At 44.6% G+C, this 20,609-nt stretch overlaps 1 protein-coding gene across 1 annotated transcript in view; it reads left to right on the top strand.

Moving 5' to 3' along the window:
* The first annotated feature begins 1,611 nt into the window (after positions 1-1,611).
* The window catches only part of LOC138548587 (uncharacterized), a 603,087-nt gene continuing 584,089 nt past the window's right edge, over positions 1,612-20,609 (top strand). The window contains exon 1 of the mRNA XM_069642287.1: positions 1,612-1,794. The gene's annotated coding sequence lies outside the window, so the exon portion shown is untranslated. The remainder of the gene's footprint in view (positions 1,795-20,609) is intronic.

Below are 20,609 nucleotides of genomic sequence, written 5' to 3'. Positions count from 1 at the left end.
ATAACATGTTAGCATAATTTGCTATTCTATTACAGCTGTTTGCAGTGTGCAAAAGCATTGCACTTCCAGAGCACCCTTTCCAATGCTAATAATTACAAATGTGCAAAACTCAATTTGCAGGCATTTAATTGAACCGGGGAATTCAATGTCACTGCATGAAGTTTGCAAAGATTTGTAGTAAACTATATGAAGTGAGCCAATTTGAAGTCCTGCAACTTTTACCAGCACTAATTGCTAACTACTTTAACTTGAACATTGACTCAGCTAACTCATTCACAAGTACTCATGCCTTGAATTATTTCAGTGACGATTATGCAGGAATCCTAGTTAATACTGTAGATTCTCAGCAGAGAGTCCAGAACTATGCTGCCAAACTCGTTGTGAGTATGAGAAGATGGACTCACAGGCTTGTACACTGGCTACCTGTTGGACAGCACATTGCTTTGAAGATCTTACGTCTGATGCACGGAACATTCCATGGTTGGATCCCCACATTAAAATTCGAAAGTCCTAACAATCAACCAAATGATCAAATACCTAAGGCCAACATTCCATAACCTGCTGGCATTGCACCTGTCGAAATGCACTAATTATAGGGTTAGATCTTTCCATCATCAATGTGCCTCTCCTTGGAACTGTACACTAACAGATTGAACAAAAACATATGAGATTCAGACGTTACCTGAAGACCCACTTGTTCCTCTACTCATCTGGACATTGAACCCATTGTCCAGAAATCTGCTTTTGCCTATTTCCAGACCTTTCCTTCACCATAGTGCTTTGAAGCAACCGGAATTAAGCACCATATAAAAATCACTACGTAAAATAAAATGATCCCTGTCCAATATCTGCAGCACTTCATTGTTTAACAAACCAATCTCACCAAAGCCACATCTGCCCCAGTGCCTCCTAATCCTATTCATGAACCCTGCATTGTCACAATCGCCACTTGACTTTGTTTTTCAGTCCACCCGGTTATTTACTTGGCTCATTTCACTGTGCAATTATGTAACCGTCCTCTCCCTCAGCCATTTATTCACAAATGTCTGTCTCTTCTCCCCTATGTTTCCTAAAGACTTGAAGCTTGGCTGTGCGTTGCCCAGCAGCAAAGCTGCTACAGACCGAGCACCCTGTTTTAACAGGACTACCCTTGCCAAACGGGGTGTGTGTGATTGACACGAGCAAGAGTGGCATATCCTCAAGATTGCACCTGCTTATTTAGATTGTGTTGGCAAAGTACCACTTGGCATCTTGGCAATAGACCACTATCTGAAAACGCCAGACTTAGATGTAGGCTTGCTTTGCTAAATCTACTTTCATAGTTCTATGTGATATTTCCGCATTTTGAAGGATGAACACAAAAAATACTGATTTATTTCGGTCGATTTTAATTGGCTTTCAAAATGGCGACATATCACAGTCTGACCCCTCTCCCACACAGGCGGTATTTCTAGCAAATCAGGGGGTTTAACCCCCAAAGTCCCCCTTTCATCTCCACACTGCCCCCCCTTCACAGCCTTTCACAGCCCAACCCATTCTCCCTCATGCTCCATCACTCACACACATACACTTTAACCCGCTCTCCTGCGCCCTCCCTTCCCCACCACAAACATTCCCCTCCTCTCCCACACAGACACTCACTCACAAACACAAAATAAACACCTAATTCCCACGACTTCCATCGCCTGGCCATACCCGTCAGCCCCTGCGCGCATTTGTGTGCGTCGCAGGGAGCAGCTGTCATCCAAAAGATGGCCGACGCACGGAGAGGAATGGAGTGTCGCAGAGAGCAAGGTGAGTGGACTGGAGGAGTGGGGGTTTGGTTATGGGCTAGGGAGGTGGCTGAATGGGTTTTTATGATCAATTTAGAAAGACCGAATTACTGAATGTAATCGTCCTTTCTCAGTAGATCATAACTATGGACGAATAAAATAAATTGGTTATTTTACTTGGTACCACTTTCATACATAAATTGCCAGTATCAAACTTCTATTCATACTGGCACTAGAGTAAACATTACAAGTCTGGACAAACAGGGTACGGCTCACCTAGATTTGCAATGTGGGAAGTCTGGAGGTTCATGTGAGCAACTTGTATTTGCACACGATTCTTAAAGCGTAAAACCAGAGCGAATATGGAGATGGCTGCAGCATAGTTGCCAGCATGTTTCATTCCAATCGGTAGTTGCTTATATAGTCCTTTTTTTTCCTTTGCATTCTGGGACTTGTAGTCAGAGTTTTATAATGGGGAAAGCAGAACTGCAGGTCCCAGAATGCAGAGGAAAGAAACAGTACTGGATAAGCGCCTACAGATTAGAATGGATCATGTTGGCAACTATGCTGAAGCATCTGTGATATGCCCTGGCCTAGAGCAAGTGTTTGTTGATAGCATTCGCACGTGAGAATCTCAAAGATGCTCTAGATATGTGGAGATTTGCTCCAGGTTTCAGCTTTGAGATTCACGCACAAGTGTGTCCACCGGCCTGAATAAGCACCAACGCTGTTTAACATAGACATGCTCATTATACACTGCTTTGAGTTTTGAAGGGATGTTTGTTTGTTTGTTTAATTTGCTTATATAGCGTGCAGAACCCTGAGGTAGCTAGGCGCTTAGTCTTGTGGATAGGTTACATGCACGTAAAGTTACAATTGCACACATGAGATTAGTACGATGATAATATGACTTACAATATTAACTGGAGGCAGTAGAAAGGATACAAGATAAAATGTGCAAGATTATACAGGTATTTACAGATTAAAGGACTGAGTTTAGGCACTATTGCCGACTTTGTACCAGGAGCTTGCTGACTCGTAAGTGTTAATGAAATGAGAGGGATTGAAGCGAAGAGCCATGCTTTGACTTATTGAAACGAGTTGAAATTTGACACTGAAATTTCGCGCTGTACATCAAATCACTATCCTGACAGGCTCCTTAAAGAGCCGTCAGCAAACACGCATGCATGCACACACGCGGGTCATGATACTTAAATGCCACGTGACTCAAGAAAATGAAATGGCCAGCCCGTGCGTTACTGTAGATTATCCGAAATCTGGCAGCAATCAAGAACACTGCGTCCCGGCTCCTCTTCATCCCACTCCGTTCTGCCGTGCACCGATAAGACAGAAATCAGTTGCATATCACAACAGTTCCGTAAACGTATGCCTACAAATGCACTTAATTTACAAAGCACATTAAACTGCTATGAACATATACTGCTGCCACAGTAGCAGGGTAGAAAACTATTCAGACACGGCAACCATTAATTTGGTCTATGGCGCCATCCAGGCTTGGATGGCAACCAATGCATTGGTCTTGAACAAAGATAAAACTGAGCTCCTGATTGTGGCCTCGGGCCTCGGTTGAAAAAGCTGCCTGCAGAATTTCCAAGTTTTAACATAGTTGGTTCCATCATTCTAGTTGCGAAAAGTGCTAAAACCCTAGGGGTTATGCCTGATGCCGAGCTTACCATGAAACCCCATGTTGCCCTGTTTTGGGCATCGTGTGGCTATATTAATAAACTTCTTAGCCACATCCGTCCATTCTTGTCTCCTGGGAACATGTCCCTCTTGGCATCAGCATTGGTTAACTCCCACCTGGATTACTGTAATAATATGTTCCTGGGCACCTCTCAGAGAAACATGGTAGCACTCCAGGTGATCCAAAATGGAGCAGTCCGGATGCTCAGTGTCTAGCCAGACGAGTTCACAGCACTCATTCGAGGAGGGAGCTTCACTGGCTCCCTGTGAAAAATCGTGTTGCGCACAAGGCCTTAACGCTGAGTCACAAAAGCCTGAATTTTAAGGCCCCCTCCTATCTTTGTGAATGCACCAAGGTCTACCAACCCTACTGCTCGCTTCAATCATCTGGCCAGGCTAGCGTCCAAGAACCTAAATTGAAACTGAATGGGTTTGGCGGTACCTCCTTCAATGTCCAGGCCCCCTTGGCTTTGAATGGACTTCCTCCCGTTTTGAAAAAGATAATTGCCCTCATTATGAGTAGTGCTACCGGCACGCGCCGTTGTTACCTCTCCACCACACTACGAGTTCTGCTCGCGGGTGCCGGACTGCACGCCTGGTCTGACCAGGCGTGCATACTGGCATCCGCGAGCAGAACTCATGATTGCACCAGCACCGTTATTAACAGTGCCGGTGCAACCATGGTCCCCACCTCCATTCTGCCCTGTGGACAGAATGGGGATCGTGAGGCCAGCCATAATGGCACCCGCGAATGGGCAATCACCGGGTCCACCAAACTCGTCATGACCTGGTGAATGCCCATTCTCGGGTGCCGGAAAAAAAACAACTCCTTAAAAAGGGCACGGCTACCGAGTTATAGTGAGGGCCAATATCTCTGTCGGATTTCAAGAAAAAAGTTAAAACTCACCTTTTCAATCTTGCATAACTGATCCACTCCCCTCTGCTCTTCTTCTGACCCCAGTTGTTTTGTCTCTGGTTTCATGTGCAGCCTGAGACCTATGGGTGAGTGGCACGTTAAACACATTTAAATAAATAAATAAACATCAGAGTGTTTCTGCATGTTTCGATTATGCAGCAGATTATGTAGCTGAAATATACTAAAACACCTAACTTGAGGGGTGGGGTTTCGAAAATAGGAAGACTCTCTCTGTGATTAGCAGCAGTGCAAACCCAACCAACGTGTTATGTGAGTATGTGTGATGCTTTTTTTGTTATATGGACAAGGGACTTCCAGTAGCACCTGGCTAACAAAATATTGTGTAGCCAAAGGTAGACATCATTCCCATAGGGTGAACAAAAAGAAAAGCCAATACAGTATGTTGAAAAATATAGGGGCAAGCTTGAATTGAACTTGGTTGGTTTTACAATTAGCTCTCGGGCGGGGGAGCCAGCCAATCAGGTTCCTCGGCTTGCGTTCTGAATCCCACGATCCAAGCCCATGTTGCAAGAAACCTATTGGTTGCTTCCTACCACCCCCTGCCATTTTACCCCACCCTCCCCGCCCTTCCCCTCGAGTCTCCGGTCCCCTCCACCCCCACTTATGGGCCACCATGGAAACCGTATGGAGCCCAACCTTCCAGATCCATGGTGGCCATCTTAATTAAATCTTTTCTTTCAATGAATGGGAAGCCGTGAGGCGTCTCGTTCATTGAATTGAAACTGCATTGCTCTTAGCACCTGGGTTACTGGGTTTAAAACCTGGGGTGCTAATAGTAATCGACCGGTCCGGAGGGCCAGATCAGGGGGTAACGCTTAAGTAGTGTCTTGGGGACAGTAGAATAAGTCCATATAGTATCATTCCTATTGTCCAATGGTAGGCAAGGGACACACTACTTCACTTCTTCATAGCCCCTTCATGGTCTAACACATGTAGATTTCATGAAGATCACTGGTCCACTTCTTTACTGTCTAGAAACCAAATTAATTCAATGAACCAGATTTCCAAATGCATATTTCAGTTATGTTGAACAAACTTTCAACCTTCTAGGAGGACGGCACAGGGGCAACGTGCTGGTCTTGGGAGCAAGACCATGCAGAGCAACAGAGGTTTGAAACCTGGATCCCCACATAGAAACTGAACTGAAGTCCGGTATTAGGTGCGTTATTAAAAAATCAATTTAATAAATAAATTAAAATTAAAATAAATAAATAGGTGTACCAAGCAGCAAATGGATTCCTATGGAATCTGCCACCTATAGAATCTTCCACCATTTAGCACCTGATAAAAGCAGGTAGTTTCATTAGGAATCCATTATAAATGCTGTCTCCAAAGCATATTTGCCTGTTCTTACTCTTTCTTTTAACAGTCAGTGGTCGAAGTATACGAAAAGAAGTAGTGGAACTATGTTCGCTACTGGCCTGCACCGCTCCCCACAGACCCCATCGCCACACCCACAATACAAATCCCAAAACACATGCGCCTGCTGTTTAAGAGAACATTAAGAGCAGTGCATTGAAAGTGCAAGTTTCAACTTCTTCCTACACTTTTATTTAAAACAAAACCATTCCGAAACGGTTTCTTTTTCAAATAAATGTATAGGAGCAGTAAAACTTAATTAAAAGAAGTAGAGGAGCACCGCTCCCGACTGCTTCCGCCCACTTCGACCACTGTTAACACTCCATTTTGTAAGCTGTACAATTGCATGCAGGGGACGCAACAGCACGTAGGGGCCTTCATTGGTGGCTCCCTGCATGCAATTTACACCTATGAAACGATGATCCCCCACTGTGCCCATAGCCATGTTTGTCATTCACAGCCATGATATCATGCTGATTGTGAATAAGAAGGAATACCACGACTGAGATTAACATCCAGTTGAGGCTTAACTAGTGCTCCGCAATGAGACGTGGTAACTGGGCCTCATTACGAGTTTGGCGGTAGCCGTGCCCTTAATAATAAGGGCACGGCTACCGCCAAACTCGCTAACGGCCCCGGCACCCGCGAATGGGCCATTACCGGCCCATTACGAGATGAATGGGGCGGTAATTGCCCATTCGCGGGTGCCGGTATGGCTGGCCTCTGTGGTCTGGAGCATGGTTGCACCGGCACCGTTAATAACAGTGCCGGTGAAATCACGAGTTCTGCTCGTGGGTGCCGGTCTGCATGCCTGGTCAGACAACGCGTGCAGTCCAGCACCTGCAAGCAGAACTCGTAATGTGGCGGAGAGGTAACAACGGTGCCGATAGCACTACCGGCGCCGTTGTTGCCTTTCCGCCACATTTGTAATGAGGCCAAAGTGGCTTGATGCTGTATACGGACTGCCACCCTGAACCCATCTAGGGGTTTCATCACGAGTTTGGCGGTCTTTCTTCGATTATCGCTACAACATCCGGTAAGCATGCAGTGTGCGGAAGGGTCCCCATGATTTAGAGGCATGTAGATACTACAGTTATTCCCCATTTTCTAGCCCCATTGGGCTCCAGTGGAGAAATGCAACATTACTGCATGCAGCAATATGACATGCGTTAACACATTTGTGTGGCGGTGCCACATACACACAAAAACAAGCAGAATACCGAAGTATGGGAATACAACTCATCATTTGGAAAATGGTAAAAGAAGTGGTTCTGCCAAATACCGCCTCTTTTACTGTTACCGGCAGGTTTATAATCAGGGCCTCGGAATCCGCTTTCATTCCCATGCCAGCCCCTGGGAAAGTGAGTGAGCTATTAACATTCCTGGGCATGGTCAGAGATTGGTACCTGTTGCATGTACTACTGCCAAAGGTTCTCGCTGTTCCTCTTTGTGTCCATGTGAAAGCTGTAAAGAACAGGCAAGTGGATCTGGGTGTGGGGGAGGATCAGGTGTGGTCTAAACCAAATAAATTGAATGTGCGAGGGGTGCACAGGGTGCCCGCCACGTAAATAAATGCCAATAAACATGAAAAAACAAATAAAATGGTTGCAATTAATTCCCCTTTGTGAAAGCAAGAACACTAGATGCATTCGGGACCAGGTAGGACAGTGAGGAGCATGGGTGTAATTTTTGGGGTTGACTCAAGAGTGTTAGTCCCCCCAACTTTTGCGGCTCACCATTTTGTCCCGCTCATATAGCAGGGGCCCCTTTCATTTAGGTGTGATGTCCCCCTGTTGTATATTAATGAAGATACAGCCTGTTAGATTGAACAACTTTATTAGTTGTAATACAGGAACTGGTAATTAACACTATGACCGAGTCCATTAAGTGTCCATGGGTTAAGGGTTGCCGGTAATGCAGGACTAGGGTGTCCTGGAATGTTCAGGGGTTAAGAGGCAGTCTTTAGCCCCTTTAAAGGAGGAGTGCCAACAGCGCAACCTGCTCTGTGGTGTTGGCGCCTTCAGAATGGGTCGTTGCCGCTGTGCGCGGCTGTCACACTCTGTACGGGAACTCTCGTGAGACTACGGCAGTGCCGCGTCTCACAAGCTCCATACACCCCGCCCTCATTTTCAGCAAAGTTACTCCACTGGTGAGGAGAAGTGACATAGGGGAGGCAAAACAGCACAAAAATGTGCAAACAGCCATGCTGAGGTGGGGGAAAGGAGATGGGGAAGTAGGGGAAAGCCAAACCAAAAGAACCCACCCGTGTTTCTGTGGGCCAGGGACTGAGACGAGAGCCCAATGGCTGGGGCGCGGATACAGGTATAGAGTCACGAAATGCCACAAAGATATCAATCGCAGTGAAACGGCCTGGCCTTCGGGACCTCATTATGATGCGCACACGGCTAGTGGGAGGACCTTTGTTCTCAAGATACCTGGGATTTGACCACAAGCATTAAGTGCACCTTTCAACAATTGGGTTTATTGAGCTATTTCGCTAATAAAAGAGAAAATGATGAGCCAACATTTCTTTAAAGTGCTCAAAGTAACTCTGTGGTAAACATGTGTCTCTCTTTTATGCGGTCAATGTCTGAAAAAGGTTATTTCACTCCTGCACTGAATAAACAGGCAAATAATATAGCTTTATAGACATGTAGCGAGGGCCGTACCGGGCGTTATGGGCCCTGAAGACCGAGTCAATGGGCCGAGCGAAACAGATGTCCCGGATAATTCATCTTTTGGAAGCAGGTCATGGCAAGGCTGAGGACTATCTAACCCCAGCTAATGAGGAAAAAAAGAAATTTGTACCCAAGATCGCAGACAGAAGCCGGATCAAAAACACAGGAAGTGAGTGGCCTTTTTGGTTGTGCCAATTCCTGCCAAAGGTGACGTACTGTTAGTGTGTTGCATAGTTGCCAACATGACCCATTCCAATCTCTAGGTGATTATCAAGTCCTGTTTTTTTTCTTTGCATTCTGGGACTTGCAGTCCGAGTTATATAATGGGAAAAGTTGAACTCCAAGTCCCAGAATGCAAAGAAAAAACCATGACTGGATAAGCCTCCATAGATTGGAATGTGTCATTTTGGAAACTATGTGTCAGCTGCAGACTAGAAGAAAGTGGACACCATATTCGGTGTGGTAGGCAAGATAACAGATCAGGGGGTGCACATGCAGGGATCCATTTGGCTTACCATTCCCATCTAGACTTCTCTAATTGTCATCACGTGATACACTGCTTTCTCCTTCATTGGCAGCAGAAGTGATGGCACACACTCTCTCTCCGTCCTTTTCTATTTCATTTTGCCACAACACACTGCCATAACCGGTGCACTGCTGCCAGTGTCAGCAGAGTAGACCAGCAAGAAATAAATGTGTCTGGGGTATTAGCCCCCTTCATCGCTACCCCAACTCACTTGGACAGGTTTGAGGCACGCAGGGTAGATCGCTGTTTTTTCACATATCTACTTGTTTCCTTTATTATATATTTCCTAGCCACCCTCTTGAATGCCGTACCAAAAACATGCCCCCCCAAAATAACATAGCCATTAGAAGCTTCCACTTCAGATCTCCCGTCTCCTAATTGTAATTGTTTATACAGCGCTTATACACAGGCGGAGTGCTTCTAATGCACAACATGCAAGACCACTCACCCAGTTCCCTGGTAGCTGAATACACATGCGCTTAGTCTGCTACTGAGCGGTAGGTGCCAAGTAAGTGACGGTGCTGATGTCATGAGCATGACGCGCACACCGAGAAATGACTCCGCCCTATACAATGTATTTACCCGGAGAGATCCGGAGTAAAGGAAGCAAACAAGGCAGACTGAAAAAACAAAGGCTGATCTCTGTGGCGCACACGCTGGGGAGGGTCCACATGCAAGCCCAGCTCTAGGCGCTCCGATTTAAATCAGAGAAGGGTACATTTCCAGCAGCGCGGGGCCAGGGGCGGAGTCAGACTCAACATTTTGGGGGGACAGGATGGCAGGTTTAAAGGCTGGTTGTGAGTGAGGTCATTAAACCATTGTGCTGTTGATCCCCCCCCTTCCTTTGAGCCCAAGGGACTGAATAGCTATTTCAACGTCCTTTGACCCATTAGATGCACCTTTCACCACAATTCAGAGGCTGTTTAGTTTAACAGAAAGGCTCATCACTGGAGATGTGGGCCATCTAAAAGCTGAGCCCAGCATGTAAGCCTTCAGAGTCATCACAGGGCAGTGGTCTTCAAACCTTTTTATGCCAACGCCGCCCGCACCTCTTGAAGAAACATTTCTACAGGTGCCCCCCACACCCATCTATCCCTAGTCAGGGGGTTAGCTAGCATGTGGAAAGGGAGGCACAGGTTATGTTGAGCAACCCGTTACCCAGTGGTTGGCTGTGGGTGAGGGCATGCCAAGGTGCCACCTTCACCCACTCTAATGCATACCACTAAACCTATTTAGCCTTCAAGGGGAGGCCAACCGTGGATGCTTTTGAGGGGTATCCTATTGAGGTCAAGATGACATTTGGTTTGTTAGGAAGGTGAAAATGTGTACCAAGGAGGACAACACCACGCAAATTGAATAGTATGTTTCGCCGGCAGGAGGATTGAGGAAGTATCGAAGCCAGCGCAGGTGGAGCATATGTTTTAAATTTAAAAGATCCAGAGACTGACAACGGATGATGGAATTTATACAGCATGGGCCAGGCTCGCTCAGAACATATGTCTTTTTCATTTGGATTCTTAATTTGCACTTCCTTTTTTTCTTCGTCATCACTCACCATCCCTGGCTCTCTCTCCCCTATCTCAAAATCCTTCACACTCCTTCCTCTGTTTTTTCTTCCCCTCCCCTTTTCTGTCTCCCTTCCCTCTCTCCCTCATTCGGATGTCTGGTCTGTACTCTTACTCACTCTTTCATGTTCCCTCTTGCATTCTTGATCAATATTCTCCTTTGTTCTCTTACTATTTGGTGTCCTTTGTCTTTGTCACTCCTTCTTGTTCCTTCTGTATCACTTCCCTTCCTCCCATCCGGACTTTACATTTTGTTTAGTTTCTTCCCTCATTTCCATTCTGTCTCCTCACTGACTCTTTCGTGCAGTCACTTGGATCGTCCTCTCTCACATTCTCTGTCTGACCCTCGCTCATGTTCTTTGTCTCCTGCTCCCTTTTGTTCTGTGCCTTCTCTCTCATGCATTTTACACATTCCCCAGCACCCGCAGCAGTCGGATGCCCAGCCTCACAGAATGTATTAATACTCATGCATAAATAGGGATGGCAGATTGAAGGCAACAAGGAAGGCAACCCTACCATAGCATAGAGACCATATGGATCAGAAATTACCAGGCAGATGCTTGTACACAAACATAGAGTGAGAGGACGCTGGGTGAGTGTTATCAAGAAACACATGAGTTTGTAGTGTGCAATACATGAATGGTACTATCTTTAAAGTTAAATGACACTTAATTTTGACAGTTCTTATATTTTTAGGGACTGAAAATGTGGACAGATTAAGGGCTGATTCACGGAATTTCTGCGCCAAAAAAACGTAATGTGTGCGCCATTCTGCCCGCAAATACCCATTTGTTAAACAGGGATTTGCGGGCAGAATGGCGCACAAAACTCTGTTTTTCAGCACAAATAATTCCATGAATCAGCCCCTTCGTACTGTGAGATTAAGCGAGTTGCCCAAGATCACACTATGGTTAAGTGTCAATGATGGGATTTCAGCCAAGTCTCTAATTTCGGTATTTGACCACAATCCTTCCCAGTTCTTGTCACAGAGTAAGGTGCAATTATTTTTGTAATATCATGATTTGCATGCCTGACTTAGAAAGTACCCAAATCAATGTAATGCCAATATATCATTCTAAAATCCTTCTAGAAAATGGTAATCAAAAGAAGCCAATGTTTCTGTGAGTGGAATAAGCCGATCTGAAGGCAGGCTTTGCAGAGGTCTTTGAAAGCTCTCATCCTGTCCAGGGTCCCTTCCGCCTAAATGGCATTCATGAAAATGAAGCATAGATAATAGGCAAAAGAGCGCCACCAGAATGCGAGGAGGCAAAACTTGTTCGTGATCTCAGCCTTGACACTTTGATTCCACTGTCTCTAATTTGGCTACCAAATGTTCTCTCCAGAGTCCAGACTCATAAACTATGCAGCCCTGCTGCCAAGTTTTTACAGCCATCATTTGGAAAGACGAGCTTTAGACCTGCACCGTACAGATACTGAGCTAGTTTTTTTAAAAATAAATAATACCTTTTAATGTAGGTATATCTTTTGTAGCACAGTGGGTGCCACTTTCAAAGATTATATTTTCTGTCTGTACTCTTGTTCAGAAAGGAATTGCCATGGACTGGCCTTGTGGGCGGGACAAAGACTGATATGCAAATGTTTTTTCCCATCTGTGAAAGGTACAGTGAGCTAAAGTGTGGCTGCGGACTCTCAAAGTGGGAAAAAACCACAGAACAGGTTATCATGCCATGTTCTTTCGGGAGAGGTTCGCCTGCTACCTTTTTTTTGAAAGATTATATGCTCAAGTTTATCTACCCCAGAATGAGGAAAGACTGAGTCAACCTTGCTTGGATTTAGAAGAATGATCTGGCATGTGAACACAGATCTCTGCATCAAGTGCCTAACACACTGAGCTATTTTTGGAAACCATCATGGTACTGAAACTTATCAATCTGCATTTCAGAACCTCATCAGCGCACTATACCATATCATGACGGGTTATTTGGATTTCAAATAAAATATGAACTCCCTTCCCTGCATCAGGCAGCTGGGTGGGGGCCCTATTGCCCACCCATTACCACCTCTGTGAGCGCAGAAACGTGAGTTTGGGGGGTGTACACTGTTCTGGATCCCCTTCACATATCAAAGTGAGAGGGATATGTCCATCGATACCACGTTGCTATACCCCTGACTCATTATCTATCCTCATCTGTGCAAGCAATAGGCGCCACTCCAACTGTTAGGTTAATTTGGGCCTGTTTACCCCGAGGAATTCGCTTTGAGATTTTTATTAAAGAAATTGATATCAGTAATTCCATCTCAGAAAGGTTGGCCTGCTAATTGGACCGGCCCTTTTTATAAGATCCACACCAAAAGCATCACATGCATCTGTGCCCTGCTGCATCATGGTGCAGTGCTTGCTCTCTGGTTGCTCAGAGCTGGTTCAGAGGTCACAGGTCCATTTGAACAGCTGGGGTGAGAGGCTGCATTTAAACCTGCACTTCAATCGCAAATCCCCATCATTATGAGAGTTACTTACCTGGTGGCAGTTGAAAACTTTAAATATAAACCATGCCTGAGTTTGGGCTACGGTAGCTAGTATTTCTCACAATTATTAAAGTCACATGGGATTGCTATCATACATGTGTGAACACTGTGAACCCAGACCAAGTGTGGACAGGCTACGGTCTCTGCTGCACCCAGCCATGGTGTCTGCCTCTCTTTCATCCTTTGGGCCACATTACAAGATTGGCGGTATTCCAGCAGTAACTCTGCCAAAATACTGCCAAACTCCATTACTTTTTTTAATGTATTTTTGTATTAGTGATATGGTTAAAAAAAACTTTTTCACATTACATCTTCCATAGAATTTTAAGAAAATCTTAACTAAAACAAGCAAACCTCCTAAATTCATAATAATTAACCAGTTTAAGAGACATCTTTGAAATTTCACAAACTATAAATACTAAACCTCAATACAATATCATTTGGCTGTATTTGCTAGTTCATAGTTTCATCGATCTTCCCTATTGTAGTCTCCCTGATGGTTAATACCAGAAGCGGAACCAAAGGTACAAGAGGAGTGTAAATGCCATATTCTTAACCGGCTGTTCTTTCCGCTGCGTTCGCATTCATAGCAAATTTGCAGACCTTATAAGCAGCTTGGGTAAGAGCCCATGATAACAAATTAAAAATACACTTCCAAATTGAATTCCTCGCCTCATACTTACCCCCCATTGCCCCAATACACCATGGGGGTCATTACGACCCAGGCGTTAACCATGGCGCTATTAGCGCCATGGTTGACGCCGGTATTTTACCGATTGCGCCATGGTGGATGGCGGAATTACCGCCCCATTCCAAGGTTGGCGGGGCGGTAATTCCCCATTCACCATTGGCCCTTCCCCATTCCCATTTTTGCCCCCATAGAGCTCAATGGGAATAGGGAAGGCGGTAATTACGGTACCGCAAATTGCGGTACCGTAATTACCTCCAAAGTCCTTTTGCGGGTTCCTTCCTGAACGGCTGGTAAAACCAGCTGTTAAGTTGGGGACCCACAAAGGGACCTCGTAATTATGCAGTAAGGGGTTAACGGCGCCGCCACCTTTTTACGGCGCCGTTAACCCCTTACCGCCTGGGTCGTAATGAGGCCCCATATGTATATTCATAGCAATCTCTTAGTTGAGGTGGGCGGGGGCGGGGTGTTGGGAAGTTGAAACAGACAAACAACGTGATGTATTATTGAATGTTATTTATAATGTCTGTATGTTATTTTGTTTGGCAATTTAATAAAAATTGTTTTAAAAACGCCCAAAAAAAACCAATCTCTTAGTTTGGGACATTGGGTAAGGAGATGTTCTGTGGTTTCAAAGTCTGATTTGCACAGTCTACATCTCCGGTCATCCTGCGGAATGAGCTTCCTAGCTCCTATTACCATCAGGGAAAGGAGCCCGTTAAACAAATCGTTATTTCCTAGCAATTTATCTCAAGATGGAATCATTAAAGGTAATGAGGTAAGGTAATGGAAGCAGATAAGGAAAAGTTGCTCTGCGTATCATTTCAAAGATTTCTTAGCAGCTAGCTAGTCAATATTACTGGTGCGAGCCCATTCTGTAGCCTTCTTCACCAAGTTGTTTTTATAACTAAGGTGACATCCTCTCCTAAATCCATACCCCACCCAATCTCAGCATGTGACGAGCTGCCGTCCACTCGCTCATTCGCTTATTCCTATTGTATCCATTCCAACTGAATTGGGAGTCTCCTAAATGATTCGTTACCTTATGGAATAACATGTTTCTCTTGATTTCAATCATCGTGGACAGGGGGACTAGGCCCAACTCTAGCTGGATTGCTTCCACTGGTAACCCCTGCTGCATCACCAAGGAATTCCCCACAACTTCCCTTCCAACACCTTCAACCACTTGATTTCGCGATTCAAGTGCATTTCTAAACCATATAATATAGCAGATATTAGGCTAATGCGATACGCCTGGATCATTCCTTCAAGCAAGCATCCTCCCACCGATCTAGCCAGATTGCAAATAGCCCCAAAATGCTGCAAAGCTCTCAAAGTAATTAAATGTCATATAATCTCTCAAAGGGGCGACTGAACAAGTGGCACTTTTCACGGCACCTAGGTAGACATAAGAGTTAACCCTCTCTTTGGGAACCCCCTCTATTTTCCATACACCTTTTCTGGTTGGCCACTTGGTTACATTCTCCATAATTTTAGTTTTTCCACGATTCACTTTAAGCCCATTTTCTTCAGAGTAGTTATATAAAGCTGTCAGAGCTCTTTGTAATCCAATTGGCATTCTATCCAATAGGACTGTATCTTCCGCATACATCAGCCAACCAAAGGGCTTCGCTCCAATTTTTGGGCGGAAAGACTTGCAATTGTCCAAGCTTTCATATATAAAAGGAACATAAAGATTACATAACATAGGTGCGTGTACTCAACCTTGTTTTAACCCATTCTTGTACCTATGTAGTCAGTCATGTGCCCTTCAAGATTCATTCATACTGCTGCAGATGTAAATAGGAGTCGGATCAAATAAAGACATTCTTGGGTGATAACCCACCTCATCAACTTTGCCCAAAGTCTGTTTCTATCCACACTATCAAACGCTTTGGCGAAGTCGATAAAGGCGACTTAAAGATTCTTTCTAAAACCTGTTTGTTGTGTCGACAATAGTTGTCTTTGTGCTGCCCACTTCTGAAGTCTTTCCACTTTCAGGTTACAAAACAACTTACCTGGGGCATCCAGCCTGGCTAAGATTCTATCATGTGCTGAATCCCCCCCGTCTCCCTTTTTATAAACAGTTATGGGTAGTGTGTGACTTTTTCCATGAGCTGGAGATTTACCCAACCCTCCCTATCTTCCCAAACAAATTACATAAAATGTGTGCCCAAAACTCTGGCTTCTTTCGCATTACCATATTTGATAGCCCATTAGGGCCCGGGGATCTGGTATCTTTCAACTTCTTTCAACTTCTTAATAGCTTGACAAATCTCTTCCTCCAAGAAGAAAATATTACCCCCATTAGGTCTAGGGGGAGGCTCATTAATGCTGCAGCAGGAAGTCTGCATGTCATCAAACTCTTCCACGTGCCTCTCCCAATCCTCTTTCTTAAGAGGATTGATCACATTATTTCTAGAAGGGTCAGCAATAGCCTTCACTACCTGCCAGAATCTCTTGCTGTAATTCTTCCTAAGTAGGGTGTATATTAGCTGCCACTTAGCCGTCTAACCAAATTTCTATGGGTTCTCAAACAGTTTCTATACTTAGTACATATTTTCTTTATTAGTGCACAACTATCTTGAACTGACAAACACCCATTTTTAACCAGTGCGTTTAGTTTTCGGATATTTTTATAGTTTTCCCTTTTTTATTTGCAATTACCACATCGTATGCTTTGTCCCTGCACCTCTATTTCTTATATCAATTCTGACCCGAGGCTAGGCTGTATCTCAATGCATAATCCAGCATTTATTTATTTATTTATTAATGTATTTATATACAGGAGGAACAATGCTCTTTTGAACACAATAGATAAGAAATCCTATTTGACGGGTAGCAGTGAGCTTCTTACAATGGTTTCAGTTTGAGGGACATTCTGACCAGGTTGTGGAGGGGTGTAAATGGAACAGTCACCGAAGACAATACATATGTGGACATGCATAGATTAAGGACAACCAGCATTGGACATTTTTAAGTGCAGATAGGCAGTACGGCCAGCTGTGCTCGGGACATGCCCACAATGGGTGAAGTGCTTGAATGGAGGCAGAGGAAGTGAGAGACAGTCAAGTTAGAGGCGAGGGAATAATTTTAGCTAGCATGCCGATGAGAGGTAGGTTAAGAGGGTGACTCGGAGGCGAGGAGGTAGGCTTTTAGTGTGGTTTTGTACATATTCTGCTAGACTGTTTCTGGGAGGTCTGGGCGAAGAGACTTCCATGCAAGTGGAGCAAGAAGAGAGAAAGAGCAAAAGTGATAGGAAGCACAGAGAGGGCCAGAAGCCACAAGGGTAGTCGAGGAGGCAGAGAGGAGATTACGAGAAGGCATTACAGATATGGACAGAGGAGGATAGATACAGTGGTCCCTTACTGTGGATGTATTTGTGAACCAGGAGAAGAAATTTAAATCTGGCCCTGTTTTGCATCATCAGCCACCCAGCCTAGTGACGGTATGAGGAAGAAGGTGTGAATTGAGGGAGTCCAAAGAGAGTCCTGGTAGGAACTTTATGCCTGTTCAAATAAGGCGTCTCCAGCATTACAAAAATATCTGTAATAGTCATTTTTAGTTTTTGCGTTTCCGAGAGCTGCAATGTTCTTCGTCATTGGGTCCCATTGATTTTCTTCAACTCTCTTCAGTCCTTTCCGGTTTCATCTGTCCTTGTCTAAGGATGCCTTCAATTCTTTTCTTTCGTCCTTATTTCTTCAATTAGAGCAGTATTACATTACGAGTATGAAGGTTACCTAGGTGTGACTGCCATAGCACAAACCCAGTTGTAGAACCTGCCAGTGATGTTTGTTTGGATTTTCCTTTTAGGTTTTCCAACCCTCTTCCAATGCACAAGCATTTCCTATTGCTTGAGGACGCCCACCCAACTTATTTTTCTTTGGACCTTTGATTCCGTTGACCACACCTCTGTCATTAGCAATACAAGTCCACATCTATGATTGCTGATTGTTCCTCCAATATCTCCAAATCCTCAATTGCCATCATGTTCATGTTGCTTTGCTACAGTATGACGCCGTAATGTCTTATCCTACACTATCAATTGAGGTTCTTCCTCCACTTCTTCCCCTAAATTAGAATGTCTGGCTATAACTTCAATAACCAATAATTCCTCTTCTCCATCAATCGGTAGTGGGTGCTCTGCTTCCTAAGGCAGACTATCTTCCTCGTTTCTGAAAAGAATTTGAGGTACAGGTCACTGAAGGTTCCATTACACTTTCATTTGTGCTCAGTCGAATTTTACATTGTTTTTCACCTTTTATGATCTCAGTGCAGAGCGCTAGCATGGCTTTTAGCAATGACTGGAATTCTTTGGCCGGTATAGATGGGTGCTCCATCTCTGTGTTTATAGATAGGTTACTATCACTCAAGGTGCTTGCACTAGACCGAGCTGGTGCCACCAAGTTCGTGGACTGTGGGAGCTTAGAGCCAATGATATTTGGATGACTTGTGGATCCAGTGTTTGGCACAGGTTGAGGCGCAGATTATTGTCACAGGGAGGGGAGAAATATGCTGATCTTGTTATGTTGCCAATTGGTCCCCCTCTTGCTGCGGCTCATTACCCTGTTTGGACTCCATTGACTGCAGAGCCAGGGATTTGACGCAGAAGCTAGACCTTCAAGTCGCACTTGGCTTGGACCACTGTCTCTAAGCTCTCTCATCCCCTGCACCGCCCTTTCTTAAAGGCATCAGTGTTTGGTATGATCATAGACATCTTGACCTCCTGGCCTTGTGACTTGCTTCTGGTATAATATCTGTTTTGACGTTTTGACATACACGCTATTCCCCAAAAAGGGAAAGGGCAAAGGGGCAAGACAAAACTGAAGTGATGCCAGATAAGGTAAACTGTATGTTGTATACCTCTGTAAGGTGCTCCATTATGTATCTGTATTGTTGTATATCTCTGTAAAGCGCTCCATTGCTTATCGAACCTAGGTTTTCACTCAATAAATATAATAATAATAATAATAATAATAATAATGTAAGGCAAGGCAAGTGTCAAACAGAGGCAGCAAACAGAGATTGCATACAAGTCTGGAGGACCAGAACTTGTATCATCGATTTGTTATTTATCTCTGTAACTAAGCTTTAAGTATACTTGTAATGTTCGCGCCCAGCTACCTAAGGGTTTGGCTGCGCTATATCAAATAAACAAACAAACAAACCGAAATAATGCAATTTTGCGCCAGGCTGAACTGTATAATACATGAGCTCCTTGCCTCCACCTGTGCTGTCCCTCGGGACGCTCTTAATTAATAAACATGTCATAAGCTTTTATAAGCTGCACTTGCTCACCAATATAAATAAGTCTGTGCATACACAGGAGTTATATATATATATATATATATATGTGTGAACTCCCCTTTAGAGAAACGTGCACACCTCAAAGGGTCTCTTTAAAAAGAAAATGGCCACCTCAGTCACTGTGCGTTAACTCCTCAGATGGATAAACAAACAATAAAACAGTAAAGCTTAATCCAATGGCTCGTCCTGTAATGAGGCATATACAGCACTATCTATACTGTTAGGTGCCTCACTTTACCACCAATAGATTTTCAGCAACCTGCAGTGGACTGCTCAGTGCTCTGTCAACCCCCCTCCCAATGGGGGCTGAGTAACTGCGGATGTAGGCCGCTACAGGCTGGTGCAGTGCAACGGCACAGTCATTTTAGCACCCTCCACAGGCGTCTACCATCGTCTGTTACTTTCACTGTCGGCCCGGAGTTGAGAGAGAGGAGGAAAGAACCTCACAACGTCTCACTACATCCGAGCACTGTGTACTGATCATCAAGCCACAACAATCCAACTGCACATTCACCGCTTCTGACGATTATGCCTGTGTACCTCCATTACCGTTACCGCCACTTGGTACCGTGGAGTTATCATGGATTACAAGTGGCAGTAATTCCCCATTTTTAGTACTCCATGGGGACTTTTGTCAGATTTACCGCTCACAGAATTACTGCATGGTAAACCCACCAATTTCTGGCAGTAAAGTGGATGATTCACCTCCAACAAGCTGGCAGTGAATCGGCCACTTTACCCCTAATAAACAGCAGATTTACCATGCAGTAATTCCGCTGGTTGTAAATCCAACAAAAATAATATTGTTATCCTTGCAAGAGGTGCCCAGAGCCTTTTTCCTTAGAGGATTGTCAATTCCTTGTCTGGTTGCCGGTGGTCTACCCTACACTTGTATCTCCCACCCAGCTCAATCCCACATCATACCAAGCTGAGCCCACTATAATAATGGATGTCTTCTTTGAGGAATGTTGTAACCTTGTTTATTAGGTAAATTACACACAACAACTGCTGCACATCTTCCTTATCTCCAGCTTGGCTCTCTGCTGTTCTCTCCTTCTCCCTTCTATTCTCTCTTCTACATTTTACCTTTCAACTAACAACATCCCACATAACATTCTAATTGAGCAGTTTCATGTTTTAAATTAATACTAACATATAACATCCATCACCTGTTGGCTCAAACCAGCCACGCATCTATTGACCTATACCCGAACTACTGAAAGCATCACAACACACTTCAACCCGATCCAGTGGTTATCAATGACTCGAACTGGCTTGACATCCTTGAACCACACATCAGACAAGCAGAGTTCACAGCTTCAAACCATCACCGGACCTCTGCTTGTACTGCTGGAGCATCACTCATCGACCCTTACCAGCAGTTACCATGACCCTATCCGGCACAATCTTTGAATCAACCCTTGTAAGCCCTCTGACTTGCATTGCTCAAATGCAGCACACAAACTGCTCTGACCTACTTCTTTGAACCAACTCAGTGGCCATTTTCCAGTTGGATCTACAAGACTCAATGCACCCGATCCTGGTTCGATCTGCTTGCACAATGGCGCGTCACTGTTGAACCACCA

The sequence above is a fragment of the Ambystoma mexicanum genome, chromosome 1q, assembly GCF_040938575.1.
Source record: "Ambystoma mexicanum isolate Mex_15411 chromosome 1q, UKY_AmexF1_1, whole genome shotgun sequence".
In the NCBI taxonomy this organism is placed as follows: Eukaryota; Metazoa; Chordata; class Amphibia; order Caudata; family Ambystomatidae; genus Ambystoma; species Ambystoma mexicanum.
This window is presented reverse-complemented; position numbering and strand designations above follow the sequence as displayed.